The following is a 15,706-nucleotide window of genomic DNA, read 5'->3' as shown; positions in this document are numbered from 1 at the left end:
AATCTTATCTTTCGTGAGTCCCTGAACTCTGTGAAAGTGTAATACTAAATCCCTTTAATTCAAAGCACTTTCAAATGGGAACAGATGGCTCCCGTGTATTCTCACCTTAGCTCTCACAATGTGATATTCGTGTTGTCTGTAAGTGTGTCTTGGAGTGAAAAGGTCATGGTCCAGGTTCCTCCCTAAGCAGGATCAGAACAGTGTGTTGCACTTCAGGTGTCACGTAAACTGTCCTGATCTCCTGCCTGACCAGTGCGTGTATTTAGCCCCTTTACGACATCTCAAACTCCTCTCCATTAATCTGACAATGTATTTAAGTTGTGGGCCCTGTGCCTGAAGGAACTGGTCACTCTGTGAGTCGGGCTGCAGCAATAGATTTAACTATGTGTTTTACCATATATTACATTGTTTAATCGAGTAATCGAATAAAAAATGCTTTTGTTTTATTAAGGAGCAGTAGTAAACATCCGAAGAGAAATTAAAACAACATTTAAATCGGTTCTTTTATGTGCTCACGTGGGATTTCCTTTTTTAAAAAGTGTATATTTCTATTGCTTTAATCGCATGCCTCCACACATAAACCGCCCCCTATAAATACTTAAGACAAGATTGTAGCTCTCTGGGCAGTTAGTGGAAATACAGAGGCATATTCTGAATCCTCCATGGCTACTTTGAGGACCTCTATCACAATTCAACGAAGATCCCAAAAAGGACACAATGTCCATGACAAAACATGGATCATTAGCAGTTAGCTAGTGAGACAGCAACTTAATAGCGTTACACTGGAGTGGATATTGTTAGTAGGCTTGATGAAGGCAGCACATGATGGAAAAATGTTTCATACAGCTCCACACTGCTGACTAACCCCACAATTAGTGTGGCTTCAGTTCGCTTATCTGGCAATATGTTGCTTGTTGTTGGCAGAACCTGAGGCTTCTGCACTTCATTGAACTCAACCAAAGATCATACTGAGTTGCATTAATTGCTAACATTAACAGCACCTTCTGACAAGTCTATGCTGTGGACTGCATGTTCTCTACTGTGATGCTGAAGCGTCAACGTCATTGTTATGATAGACTAAAAGACTTTTTGTGTTTTCACTGGCCCCTCTCTCATCTTTCTCCATTTTTCTATCTGTTCCAAAGACATTGAAGTTTATAAAACTTCCTACACTAACCTTCATCATAAATAGCAGTCGAATTGAGTTACATTAATTGCTATAATTAATGTTGCCGTGTCGGGTCAACTCTGTGGACTGAATGTTCTGAAGCATGCCATCGGCATGGCATCATGCTTGTCGTAGGCTAGTTCAGTTTTACAACAGACACCCTGTACAAAGTTTTTTCTTTTTTTCAACATGAAATGATCTTAAGCTTTCTCTCTCTGCTCTTAACACAGTGAAGCTGTGTTTAATAATAATACAGCTTCAATGCAAAGCATTCACATAGATGATTTGTAGTAACTGTGTTACTATTACTCAATTTTCTCAAGGAATTATTTTAACTCTGGCCACAATGGCAATCTTGCTAGGTCTAACTAAGGAACATTTCAGGGTCACTTTTGTCAAGTCCGAATCAAATGCTGCCTGGTTAATGTAAAGACTGTAGCAGTGTAGCACCACTGGTATCACCTGTGACATTACGTTAAATAAAGAGGAATTTTGTCCCAACTTAATGACCAATCATTTAGTGCTTGTGCACAGGCAGCAAATTTTGCTACAGTTACATGATGGAACTGATGAAAATGTATCATCTGTCTCACTGCTAGATACAGTGACAAGCTTCCCTCATTCTCATAATGGCCAGTAAAGCAACAGAGTGGTCTTAAAATCCATCAATGATACAGCCTGAGAGAGAACAAAGGCAGTTGTCGCCCTCCTAATCATAACTTTTTGAAGTCATTTCTCCTTCTTTGTTTTCCAGCTGCCAAGTACCTCACCAGCATTCTGCTCTTTTATTAATTGTGCTGCCATATCTGAGTGAGGCCGTAAGGAACATTCATGTAAAAGTCCCATATGTCTGAATGACACACAGCTGTCATTTTAAAGGCTTGATGAAGGCAGTATTGTTACATATTCCATGTCTGAAAAGGGCTTTGGGGTCTTTGTGAGAGAGATATGCCACAGAATGAATACATAGTGAAATCAGAGCATGGAAGAAAATTAGTTTTTGCATCGTCTGGATTGCTGTGCTTGCACGTTACAGCAGATGCTTATGGCTTTAGCAGATCCATTTGAATTCCAAGTAAAGATTTATCTTGCTATGTGGTTGTTAGTCAAATGTAAAGAGAAGTTTGCAGTTGTTTCCTGTGCTGACATGCCAGGCTCTTTGATCCGCCTTGGAGAACACTGTAAAGACCTTAAAGGACTCTGACCTCACGGTTGATCTCGTTAAGCCATTACTCACCCTATGCTTCACTAATGATTCTTTAGGATGGATTACAGGTTACATACTCAAGACACTGGATTATTTTGATAAGGCTTGCAGAGTTTGGCATCAAAATGTTTAGTAATCACATCCCTGCTTAAGCTAACCAAAAATGGATAAAGCTGATAAGCTCAGATGGAGTGTATTCATTCATTCTTTTCTAGCTGTATGCTGTATATGCAGTGGATAGATAGAACTGGTAAGCATTTGCAAACAGGACCAGATGGTGGGGCTTAACTACACTGAAAAAGATTCTAGGAGAACAAGGTACAGATTTATACTTAGAAGTTGTACTTCTACTTGTTGGGACTACAAAGCACATCTCTCTCTAATTCAGAGAGATGTATTGCAGTTATGATAATGTCAGATTTTCTCAGACATTTCTGGTATTCATTGCTTTGAGTGACAAATCTGTCTTTGGTCCTACCATCACACAAAATTCTGCTTTATTTGCAAATATTACACAGCTCAGCTCTGCTGAATCATCTCAAGCTCATCGGATAAATCTGCACTTTGTACTAATCTTAATGTTGGATGCTTCACTGTGAAACTATCCCTAGTGACTTTGGTGCTTACTTGTAACCTAGGCAATTACTACAGCAGCTTTGTCTGAGGAAAAGATGTATGGGGGCCATTTCACAGAATACAGCATTAAATCGATTCCATACAGTTGTGGCCAGCGAGTCAAACATAGCAGAATGGAGGGTTGCAGTATTGCATTCATTTGGTGGACCATTGGTGTGTGTAACTTGAATCTGTCTTTTTTGTTACAGCAGAAGACTTGTAATTGTAGACTGGAACTTTAAACTGTAGACAAACTGATCTTTGTGCTGAAATGTAGGATGGTGGTGTGAGTTGTACGCGACTTTGATATTGAACCATATATGTCATATTCAGGTGAATTTTATTGATATCATTATTGTTTTGGTTTTAGGTATGCTTGGATTTGTTAGATTTACGCTGCTGAATAGACAGAGATAAAATTTAGAGTTCTTGACTGTGTGTTGTATAAGCTTAAGCAAATCCTAAAAAGGGTGCCCAAATTCAGTCTATTTCTCTCCAAACACAAGGGCTGGGTGATCTAGCTGAAAAATGTATCATGGTAAAATGTAACAATTTTTAATGACCTGTTTTTCATAAAAACAGCAGAAAAAACATTTATTTTAAATGTTACTACCTTACTTTAAATGGGGTACATTCATTATCAATTTATTGCCAACCCATCCACATTTCTGCACTTTATTGGGGTCAGGATCATGTTAGGAGCAGAACTACCTGCATGACTTACTAGTTATCCTGTTGTAAGGCACCTTGTTCCAACAATCTTTAAATCGCATCACTATTTTATGTTTCCTTGAATTAGCTGTTGAAGAGCTAAGCACAGTAGTTGTTGGTCAGCTTACGTGTTTTGAATTTGATACCTGAAGCAGAAGCACAACTTTTGTCCACATAGAACAAAGAGTAGGATTATAACTCTCTCTTCGTACTTTGCAATTCTCAATGAAGACTAGCATCTCTTTTTTTTAAAAAATATCTGTCTTATAGTTCAGGCTGCACATTTCTGATCACAGTCACTGAAGGTTTACATCTTTTGTTCGAGCACTGAGGATGCTTCAGTATTGTTGTGCTTTCTAGAACACAATATTGACTCAATTTTCTTACCAAGCGTGCTGTATTGGAGAATTTTCGTTAAAGGTCAGATAGTTGGCTGTGAATTTTGCAGAAGAAAACCAGAAGCAAAGAGCCAACAGGAGCTTTGATGTTGGGTTTTTTTTTCTTTTTTTTTTTTGGTTTCAGCTCTTAATTTAAAATGCGGAACATTTGCTGTTTAGGGACTCAAGTAAAACCCTGCAGTAACTGTTGCAATCACTTCTTGCTGCTGCTGTCTTTGCTCATATAGCATTCATATAGCATTTTACAAGCCCCTCCTGTATCCATCTTCTGCCTGATAGGACTGTGTCCATTTTCCCCTGCAGGGGCATTATTGTCCCCAATCTCTGCTGTGCTGACCTTGTTGCATCCTTGTAGGGTAATAAAACATCAGAGCCAAGGTTCCAAAACTCTCTGCAGATATTATTTCTTCATAGAAAACACAATCAAATATGCTTAATATCAATGGCAAGATGAAAACTGCATAAATAATATCCAATCTAGCAATTTACCAAACCTATTAAATCTTGACTAAACTAAGCAACGACTGTTTTTAGTGCATTTTCCTTTGAAATCATTTTTAGTTCAGTTTGCCAAAACATAGAGTCTTATTCGGCTGTTGATCCTATTCCAGCAAGTTTAATGAAGAAAGAGAACACAGTGGTGATGTTGCAGCACACTGCCAGAGGTGGTATGCGATGTTAACTCTCATAGATTTTTTTTGGTATTGTATTTCATTACTGTGTTTGTATCGTTTCAAGTGTCTTATCAGTATGCATCAGCTCAAATAAAGAGACTTTAGACAGCTTACATCCGTATCTCAGAGCTCTATTTTTTGTTGTACTGGGTGAAGCCCGCTGATCTCATTGTGTCACAAGTGGTGCAGTCATGTCCTGCATTGAAGACTGCAGCATGATCACCAATTCTATAAGGCGCTATTGAGAGGATGTATTTTGACTGGACAGTTCAGAGTGTTGTTGCATTACGTGCCCTTTCCACCTCATGAGTCATCCTCTCGAGACCCAGTTTCAAGGGAATCCTGGGCTTGCCACTGAGTTTGACTCGAGCATTGATGTCACTGTCATTGTCCTACGTGAGTCATGCTGTCACCCACAGGAAATCAAGCCCTAAACTAGAATACATAATCACAGCAACAGTAGGAAGAATATTATTTATGATATAGTTTGTACAGCACCAAAACAACAGATAGCAGGTTACTGTTAAGTACATCAAAAGATTCTTGTTAATTTAATTTGTGCCCTTAAAGCTGCTACAATTTATATTTTAAGAAAATGACAATGCAGAAACAGCGTGGCAGTGTGAAAGGAATCGCTTGTAGCGATGAACCTACAGATCATTATCATCCAAATCTGCAGTTCCCCTCAGCTTTACAGAGCTTTGTAGCAATTTTCAGCTAGGGTGAGTCTTCTTCTGAGTGATCTTTTTGTCTGATGATCTAGACAGAAGATCATATAATGATCTTTCGGGGAAGAATCTGAATCACACTTCTCCCCACAGATTTAGTTTTTAGTGATTAGTTGTGCATATGGCTGCTTGGATGCAAACTCTATCACTCCACCTAAAGCCCTAACACATCTCTTCTCCCTGTTTTGGGCCCGAATTGGTGATTCATACCTCCGCAGCGTTGACAAATGTTAAACTTACACCTTGTGAGGCTACCTGAATAATCTGTAATGACTGCTACAGAGGTCTGATCAGAGAGTACAAAGTCAGCAAATGAAGTTCGTCTTTACTCAAAAGAAAGGGACATTCATATATTTTCAGGACAGTTGTTTGTATCTCAGAAACATATTAGTGGTAGTTTCTGTAATTAAAACACCAGAGAATTGCCTTCTGTTAAGTTGCGACACTTATGAATAATAATAATTACAATAACTCTAACATACTGCTCGCAGATAGTAACTTTCTTTCCTGAATAATTGCATAAAATAAACTAAAAATGAGCAGAATCCACAACACCCCTTATTTCATAACGTTGCACATTCATCGCTATTCCTTGTCTGCAATACTGTTCTCCTCCTCCAAAGTGTAAATGTGTGTCCAATAAGCTTCTTCCTCACTGTGCCACAACCAATCATGCTTTTGCTCAGTTTAAGTAGAGTAGGAAAGCAGGGACAGTGTTGTTTCTTATTTATTTAATGATGCGAAGTGTAAGATTCCACTGTATGCTGAATCATGAATTGTTCATGATATATGATCGTGAAATCCTCACAGTTTTCAGCTCATTATTAAGCCCACAACTTTGGTGTTTTGGTTCACACTCACCACACTTATACCATTGTTTTTACGTGCAGTAGGCAGATGTTTTCAGCAAAAAGGTTCTATAACCTGTGCCTTAGATAACGTTAATGACTAGCCGTAAACACAGTGAAGCATGTAGCAGCAAAAGAGTTTTAATCTCGGGAATTAGGAGGAACCGCTACACAGCTCTAAGTGATAATATAGCTCCATTAATAGATACTGAATGTGTCACCAGCTTTGAAAATGATGTGTAAATATACACAACCTGTTCCTGTTGCCTTTTAGTAACCAAAAAATCAATTATTATTAGTATAACTATCATTTGTTGATCAAAAAATACAGTTGACTCTTGAGCATTTAATTACACTACAGGCATTCAAGAGCCCTTCTGCTTATTCCAACAATACAGTTTTTTTTTTTTTCAGAATGGTCTGTGATTTGTCATCTTGTCACAGGACACTTCAGCCTGCACGGTAGTTGTTTGTTGTGTGAAAAACAAGATGTAATTTCTTTTTTTAAAAAAGTCATTATGGTCAGTTTACCTTGAAATGGTGTTTGGTCCTCTGTGAGATTCCTGTGATGACTTCTTTTCTCAGTCCCCCTCTCATGCCCTAATCAACAGAGCAGAATGCTGCAGTTGCACCTGGCATAAAGCTTTCAGCCAATTCTCTCAATTCCTCTCAATACAATAAACTTCAAACACGTGTGGCTCTGATTCAGAACTGGCAAGAAGGTTTGACATTGTATGTACAAAGTGGCAGAAGAGAGCATGACAGGCTTGTTTTGTGGCAACATTCTTTACACCTGTTGGTGTTATTTTTAGTAACTATTTTTGGAGTCCTAGTTTCTGTTGATAATTTTTTCCAAATCTTGTTTGTACTGTACGTAACTTGCTCAAGGAGTGTCAGTGTCACTATTTATTTTGAAAAACTGGGATGAAGTCATACTTTAATCATTGCAATCCTTTTCAGAATACTTTGCTGGAGTCACTGCTAGAAAAGCTACAATGATGTGTGCTTTGGGTGATCTTGTTTTGTTTTTTTTTTACTGTCTGAAGATGAAGTTGGCAAAAATGAACACAATTCTCTCTTTTTCTTTTTTTTTTACCAAATTTTTTTGTAAAACAGCATACAATAGTGATATGTGCCAAAGCAGACATTTGTTGTTGCAGGTAGGGTTTTGTTGATCGACCCACTTTTTCAACTTAAATGAGAGGATTGGCTCCATTTATCATCGTAAAGTAAATATCTTTTGGATTTTGGACAAATAAAATATACTGATTCTGGGAAATGTAATCAGCATTTTGTACTATTTGCTACGTGTTGCTTTTCATATCTAGCTATGATACAACTGAAAATATTATCACGATAAAATATTTAATTTCAGTCAACACTGATAATTATTGATAGTTTTTAATTACCTAGGCAGTTGCGGACTAGCGCCCCTCAGTAGACCTGCACAGGAACCATAGGGAAAACATTATCCAGGAATATAATAGGCTGTTTATAAGCCAAGGAGGTAGCACACTTGAGGTTTATTCATGCAGCCGAACTCTGTCTACCACCTGTAGTGTCCAGGACTAATGCAAACATTATGAAAAGGTCTGAATAGGCTGAGAAATAATATGCTGGTTGGTGAACCTCCTGCATGAATTTAGAGGGCTCAAAGTTGATCTATGCCCTATTCACTGGAGGCATGTTGCTTAGGAAAAACTATTTTGAACTCAGTGTACTCAGTTTCAATCAAAGAATGCAAATGCTTATCTTTTTATGTCGGTAATAAGATGTTGAAAAAAAAATCAGCTTTTAAAGAACTACCACCGACAAGGGATCCAAAGCCAGTTTGCTTTGCTGCACTCACTACTTCTTCCAACTTTATTGTTGTGATCAGCAGCACCTCATCTTTCTCCGTCATTCTCTGGCAGTGCACCAATTTGACTCAAATATAATAACGATAAAAAGATTAAATGTCCGACCATAAGTCTGTGAAACACTTGCTTAGCACAGCATTATGGGCATTTTTCAGTGTCAGCGCAAACACAGAGATTAGCAATAATCACTGTAGATTCAGAAACAACATTTTCTGTGGCCTTTGGTTTTTGCTCAGTGGGTAGCTGACTGTTTTCCCATCTGTGTTATTGTAAGCTGAAAACCAGTGACAGGCAGGACAATTCTGGATAGTGTCCTCATTTGCAGGAAGACTTATTTGCATAACCTAAATCCATTTTTCATTAGCCAATAACTATATCCTGTCTGAGCATATAAACAAACCCAAATTCACAATAATAATGTTCTGATGTCAGTCATCCTCACAGTTGCATATGTATTAAAGTGTATTAAAACCAGTAACCTTTAAGTACTTCAGCCTGAGAATCAGCTTTAATCATCAATCCCAAAGAGCTTACTTATTTTAGAAAATGTCACAAGGTGATATTAATATCTTTAATATCAAATTATGACATTTTTTGATTTTCAATATCTGTTAGACTACAAAGACTCAGTAGTTTTACCTTTAATGTGCTTTCATTTTGAAAGGATTATAATTTGTTGTAATGTCTTGGTTTTTAAAATGTGGCTTTTTTTTATTTTAGAAACAAAGTGATCACAGAATGAGGCTTTTATTACTTAACCAGATATTTTGGGAATCCAGAAATTGTTCCTGATGGTGTCATGGCAAAATATCAAGAGCTCTTTTAGTTTCAGCTTGTCAGTTCAGAGCATTCCCTGATTTTATTTTTCATACATGATATAAAGGAAATATATCACGGTTTTAGACTGATGGTCAGATAAAAGCCACTTTGGGTATTTACAAAGCATAGCAGCATCTGTTAATCAAACAGTGGATTTTCAGTTGCAGAAACATTAATCACACAATGAGATATATTGTGGGAATGGTGGCGTTTTGTGCTCAAAAACACTCTAATTTATCCAGGGTTTTTCCTGGCTCAGAGTGGGTCTTTGGGGGATGAATGCACATGACAAAAACGATGATCAGTGAGTACAGTAAAATCAATGAAAGCGGTGTCACTTTTTAACAGAAATCTATGCATTTCCCTGTTCTGGATAGCAATTTCATTAAAAAAAAAGTTTATTATACTTTAATAAATGATGGTACACATACATACATATGCATATATGTTAAATTCTTTCACTATAATCTATAAAAATTAATCCATGCTGAAAAACCGCTGCTATCAGATTGAGTTTTTATTTGATTTCATTGACTTACAATTGCCTTATTCTCCTTAAGGAAAGAAAACCTGAAAAAGTTAAAAGCCAGATTTGAAAATTTTAGGTCACTATTGGAAAACTGATCTATGAGTTGATTTGTTGTAATTGCTTAATAGCATGCTGCTGGGACTCCTTGAGAGCTGATTTTTAATTCGCTAAAGGAGGCAATGATGTTTTTTTCTTGTTCCACTGTGTTGATTAATCTGTTTAATAGTTGTAATCTCTTGTTGAGTGATTGTATTTTCTCTGTCATTATCTCAATCAGCTTCTCCTTTTCTCTACATCTACCTGCTCTGCTGTTTATCAGTCTGCAGCACTTGGCAAATCTTGAATACAAAGTCATTCTAGCTGCAATTAAATCACAAAAGATATCGCCCATCAAGAAACATCTATCACATCCTTTTTAAGTTTCATTTGTTACGAATACAAAATGTTATGTAACACTGCATTTGAAGTTTTTGTAGCACACGATAATACAAACACTCACCCACTCACTTGCACAGAGGTAGAGACATAATGTGACCTCAGCGCTTCAGGCTTGCTCATAAATTATCCTGCTCTTTCTTTAATTATTAGTTAAGAAACCCCAAATCCCTGACAAGCAACCCATTTGGAGGAATGTGGAAACATAGGGCAGCACTATTGAATGATTAAGCATAACCATGACAAACTATGGGTTAATGATGAATTAAATTACAGCAACTAACAGCACCTAAGATAGTGCACAGTGATGCTTGAATGATACCCAGGGGAAAAGTAAGCTTATATGGGAATTCACAGCAAAGTATATGATGTAAAAATATGCATCATATTAACAAGCTTACAGATGGCCATAAATATGCAGCGAAATGATTGTGGTGCGTGGGTGTACATTATAAATATACATCTTGTCAACATGCTCAGCTACAGATGCAGCCACAGTAGCATATGTATGGAATAAACTGAGCTGATTCTGTATGTACGCTTAAACCTCTCATGATCTTGTTACCTTGCAACCAGGAAAAAAGGGTGCGTGCCGAGCACACATATTGTTCTGTGATGTATTTTACTGTTACAGGCGCAGCATGTGCAGATTCGTGATCAATCACAAAGTCATTCAAACTGTCAAACATAAAATTGTAGTGCAGTAGGGCCATCAAAGGAAATCTTGGTCGATCTTGAAAATGTACCTAGTTTTAGAACCATTTGATTGCTCAAACAGAAAATCTAATCTTCACATTAAGTTAAGATGAACTAAATGTTCCACAGTGCTTTGAGTGCTGTCTACCTGTGGTCGTAGTAGCCTAAGTGAATTATAAGTAAACATAAAAAGCTGGTATTTGCAGCATTTAAGTCATTTTAACCAAGTTATTCTATACTGAAATAATAACAAAAGACTAGGACAGACCAACGTGCACCTACATATATTCAACTGATGTCAAGGAAAAAAGAGTGATTTCAATAAGTAACAGCACAAGAATTATTGAGAATATTCACTAGTTACTTGACTTTTTGAGATGATCTGTCGTGTTGTTGAGCTGTGATATACAAACTGCTATTTCCAAAGTTTACACTCAACTTTTTTGGTTAATCCTTTTAGCAAAATGCAACTGATTACATCTTTGACACAGAGTTAATTAGTTTGGAGTTGACTTTGAGTAATCATTTAGAAAACATTAAATAAATTTGACCTTGTAGTCTCTATTAGGTTGGCCTTGTAGTCTGTCCCTGCTGTTGCCAAAAATAATAGATTAATCCTGGAGGGCTGCTGATGTAAGGCTTTTCACCTTATTAAAGTAGCCACTGTAAGCCCAACCAATGTGAATTTGGTCAAATGAGAGCAAGTTGACTAACCAGTTGACGACAGCCCTATTGTGAAGGTAGAACTAACCGATAGCAGACTTATCCAGCTAGTGCCACAGTAACAGTATTTTATCCTGAGCAAGGGAATTAGTTAAATACCTCATCTAGAATTTCAAAACTGAATTATTTTGAGTACAGCATTTGTATACCACAGCCTTAATTTCTTATTCTTGTACTTCCATTATTGCTTTTCACACTGTTCAGTATCATTGTGAACATTTCGGTGCAGCCTGCAGTCAGGTTCATCTTGCTTAAATTGACATTCTCTCAAAGTATATATTTTGAGTATCAAAAAACCCCATTAAGGGTTTGCTTTTTAGCCAATTTGGTATCTAGCAATTTCAAAATGTCATAAAGTTGACTTCTGCAGCATAGTGTTCTTCACTGTTTGTTCACTATATTCAAAAAAACTCATTACTCAACCAAACAAAGCTGAATAAAGTCTAGTGATGAAGTGTAATGTAGGACAGACAGCTCAGAGTAAAGTAATTATTTAAAAGTGCATAGACATAATGTTCCTAATAATAATAACTCTTCCAGACAGAAATCATATTAAATAAAAAATTCCCCTCCAAACTGGGTTTAAGCCAATAAAATGCAATAAAATAATAGTTTGTTCAAAATAATGGTTTGTGTCTAAATATTTTTTTTGTAGTTTAAGTAGGTAGGGAAAACACAATTCAAATAAACATCTGCATCATGCTTATGTATGTTCTGTGATCAATCAATTATCAGCCTGCCTGATTATTGGCTCAGATATGCAGCTTTGTTTGATTATCTGTATTGTTTGTTAACCAGTTCCCCATAAAATACATTCAGATATGCGCTACTTTGGCTCTGATGCAGCTGATGCGTACATGTGGAGGCACCATTCGCCCCATCCACAGCTTTGTCTGATTGGTTATCACGTAAGAACCAGCGATTCACACTGAAAATTAAATGGTGAAAGGTTCTCTTTTCATTAAACATGTGTAAACTGAGCCGTTTCAGAAAAGTGTTGTGTTAGAGGTCTTCTAAATTTTAACACCAAGCTTTACATTTTACTGCAAATGTAAATTGACTCCAAATATGGACGATCGGTCTCTTTGATTACTTATAATTAGTTATTAGAATTATTGCCCCTGGGAAAAAAACAAAAACATATCGGTCTGCCCCTACTAGAAAAATGCTATGTAAATGCAGTACATTGCCTTAATTCAGATTGAAAGTGAGCACAGAGAAAGTTCTCACTGCCCAAAACACAGAAGAATAGGTTTTTCTTGTGTCACATTCACCAGAATGTATATGAAGAGACATTAATTATCTTTAGGGTAATTACCCATGTGAAATTAAAACTAAATAAAACAAGCTGGCCCCAGTCTGCCCATTTTTAGCTCTGCTCTAATGTCACGTCACAGAAAATTACCCAACAGCACAAAGACAATTTGTATTGACAAACATGAACAGATGTCTAACTCTATTTATTTGTGATTGCATAGCATAAAATAGTCAAGTCCTTACAAAAACCTTTCTTGAAACCGATTCATGAATGTAAAGCTTTTTTGTTGTTTCAAGACAGGCCTCATTTAAAGTAGGCAGCCAGATAATAGTCTGACATCCTGTTCAAATTTCAGTCAACATCTGTCCTTGCCAACTTACCGATGCTAAGTTGATTGTGTTTTGGTACAGATGAGGTCCAGGTGTTGTCAGACTGCTGGCCTGCTGTCTTCATCCGATTACTTGCTAAAGGCAGATTTTTTTGTCCACCGGAGATAGAAGCTGCTCTTTTCACTACTTTAAAAATTTGATTTCTTGATTGATGGATGTTCTGTTGGTGATTAGATAAATGACAAATCGGATTTGTAGAGTATACTCATTTGTCACTTACAGCTGAAGATTAGCCTTTTAGTATTTATGTGACGGCTAGTGGTGAATTTTTCGACCTGCCAGTTTTCCCTGTCTTATCTGTTTTTCTCCATCTGTCAGACTAACTCCCGTGCGCTGCTCGCAGTTGACATTTAATAGCAAAGACAGTGACATCCAGACACTATGTCATTAGCTGAAACTTAAGGCTATTGTCACGCTGTCAAGTCATATAAAGGGACAGGTGCATGAAGGGGTTTTAGGTGTTTAAAATAAGATGAGTACAAGGAAAGTCATTGTACTTCACACAGCATGCAGGATCAAAGTTTGGATGTTTGTAACTTGAGATTGTTGTACTGATCTGTTCTGTGTATGTATGTATGTAATGCTGTTGTCAAACCAGTGTAGCAATGACTTATCTGTCTAAATCTTAAGTCAGAATAAGGATAACTTAAGTTGTGGTATCTCTACAGCTGGGCAACATAACCGAAGAATATAGCACGATACAGTGTTTTATTTCATTTGATATCAATAGTTAGCAATCGTTTTTAATGACGTGCATCGCTTAGGTGGAGGTGGCGTGGGAATTATGGTCTTAAGTGTTTTTAGAACGTGAACCTCATCTTGCAAGGACATTCAAAAGTTTGTTCCGGTCACAGCCTCCACCAGGGAAGGACGATGAGATGCCCAGGCAGACTAGTGCACCTCGGGAGACCTGCACAGAGACCATGTTTTACAGAATGGAGGGCAAAGATTTGTATGAGCTCTATTATCAAGGTATGAGAAGCTGCTTATGAGCAAGGAAAGGGAGCGTGCTTGTGTTTGTTCAAGCGAACCGAACTTTACATTTTTGTTGCACTGTTACAGCATCTAATGCATTGAGGTGAAACATTGCTGGTACTTGTTGCTGTAGTTTTGTGAGCCCAGCCCATGTATCTCCTTGTATAATTTTCCTTTTCATCTTATTGCTGCAAGGAATACCTGAATTTGACTGGTGTGTTATTTCATATATCTGCACAGCTTTCCCACTGAAACCTCATTGCAGTTTGAAGTGAATTGCAAAGATAATCAGGTCACATTCACAATATTCAGGTTGGTCTAAATAATTTTTTAACCAATCATGCTTTGATCTTCTTAAGTAATTCCAAAGAGCTCCTTTTAAGCCAGGCTAGAAATGTAACCTGCATGTTTCAGTTTGATGGTGTCCTGACATATAGTAGTGGAAAAAAGTTTTCGAACACCCCATGCATTTGTGAAATATTGCATTAATGATCACTCTTAGGTCTTAAAGTGCAATTTCTTTTTGTACAGTCACAGCTAAAATACTAAACAAATTCTTAAAAAGCCATTATAAACTTCAAATTGATTGGTTCCATTAAAATACAACAGAAATTTTTAGTATTGGGCCATATTGGTACCAGTGATCCACTAATGAAGGTCGTGCTTTTCATTAAAAGACACAGTTTTTGTTGTCATGTGTCTGTGTAAAGCCAGCACATTCGAAGGTTCTACAGAGACAAAAATGGCTAAAGCAAGGAACCCAACGTAGGAAACAAGCGTGAAGATACAGATTCTCAGCCAGGAAGGGTACAGCTGCTGCCAGATAGCCAGGAAGTGCAGATGCAGTCCTTCAGCAGTTGGATACACTCTGCAGAAATACAGACGAACCCACAGCTTCGAAGACAAACCAAGATCTGGCGTCCAAGGGTTTCTTCAGCAAAAATTGACTGCACCTTGATCCGAATGTGCAGGGAAAACTGTTGAATGACATCACAGGAGCTTCAGCGTCAGTGGTGAAACCAAACTGTTGTCCAGTATTCAGATCTCAAAATTAATATTCGCATACCACCATCGGACCGAATATTCGGATATTCAGGTCCAGCCCTAGCAACAGGTTGAAGTTTCATGGAGAAAAGTAAGCAATGAAATTTTTGTCAGACTTTTCAGAGAATAACTGAAAACATACTTTATTGTGGTATATCGTGATATATATCGTTATCGTGATATAAAATAATCCATATCGTGATATATGATTTTTTCCATATTGCCCAGCACTAATGTGATTGTTTATTTTTTGTTCAGTTTTGAACAGATTCTCTGTTCTTTGTTGACTTTGAGACCGACATTATTGAGAACTGACATATTGAAACTGTGAAGAATTTAAACAATGAACAAAAAAAATATAATTTGCATTTGTTTGTGTCTGTCTAATGCAGCCACACCTTTTGAAACACAAAAAGATTTTTCCACAAATATTTCATGATAATATTTGAGATTGTGTGAAATTTTAAGGGTGTCTGAAAACTTTTTTCCATCACTATATATGTAAAAGGAGAGAGACATCAGGCTAAAGATGGATGAACTGGTCATCTTGCTCACCATCTCAGCAGATTATCTGCAATGTGATCATTATGTTCTGAGCTCTTCTAGACATTCAGGGACCTCACTTTGTTC

Source organism: Amphiprion ocellaris, chromosome 9, assembly GCF_022539595.1.
Source record: "Amphiprion ocellaris isolate individual 3 ecotype Okinawa chromosome 9, ASM2253959v1, whole genome shotgun sequence".
In the NCBI taxonomy this organism is placed as follows: Eukaryota; Metazoa; Chordata; class Actinopteri; family Pomacentridae; genus Amphiprion; species Amphiprion ocellaris.
The sequence above is the reverse complement of the archived record's forward strand: the minus strand, read 5'-3'. Positions refer to the sequence as shown.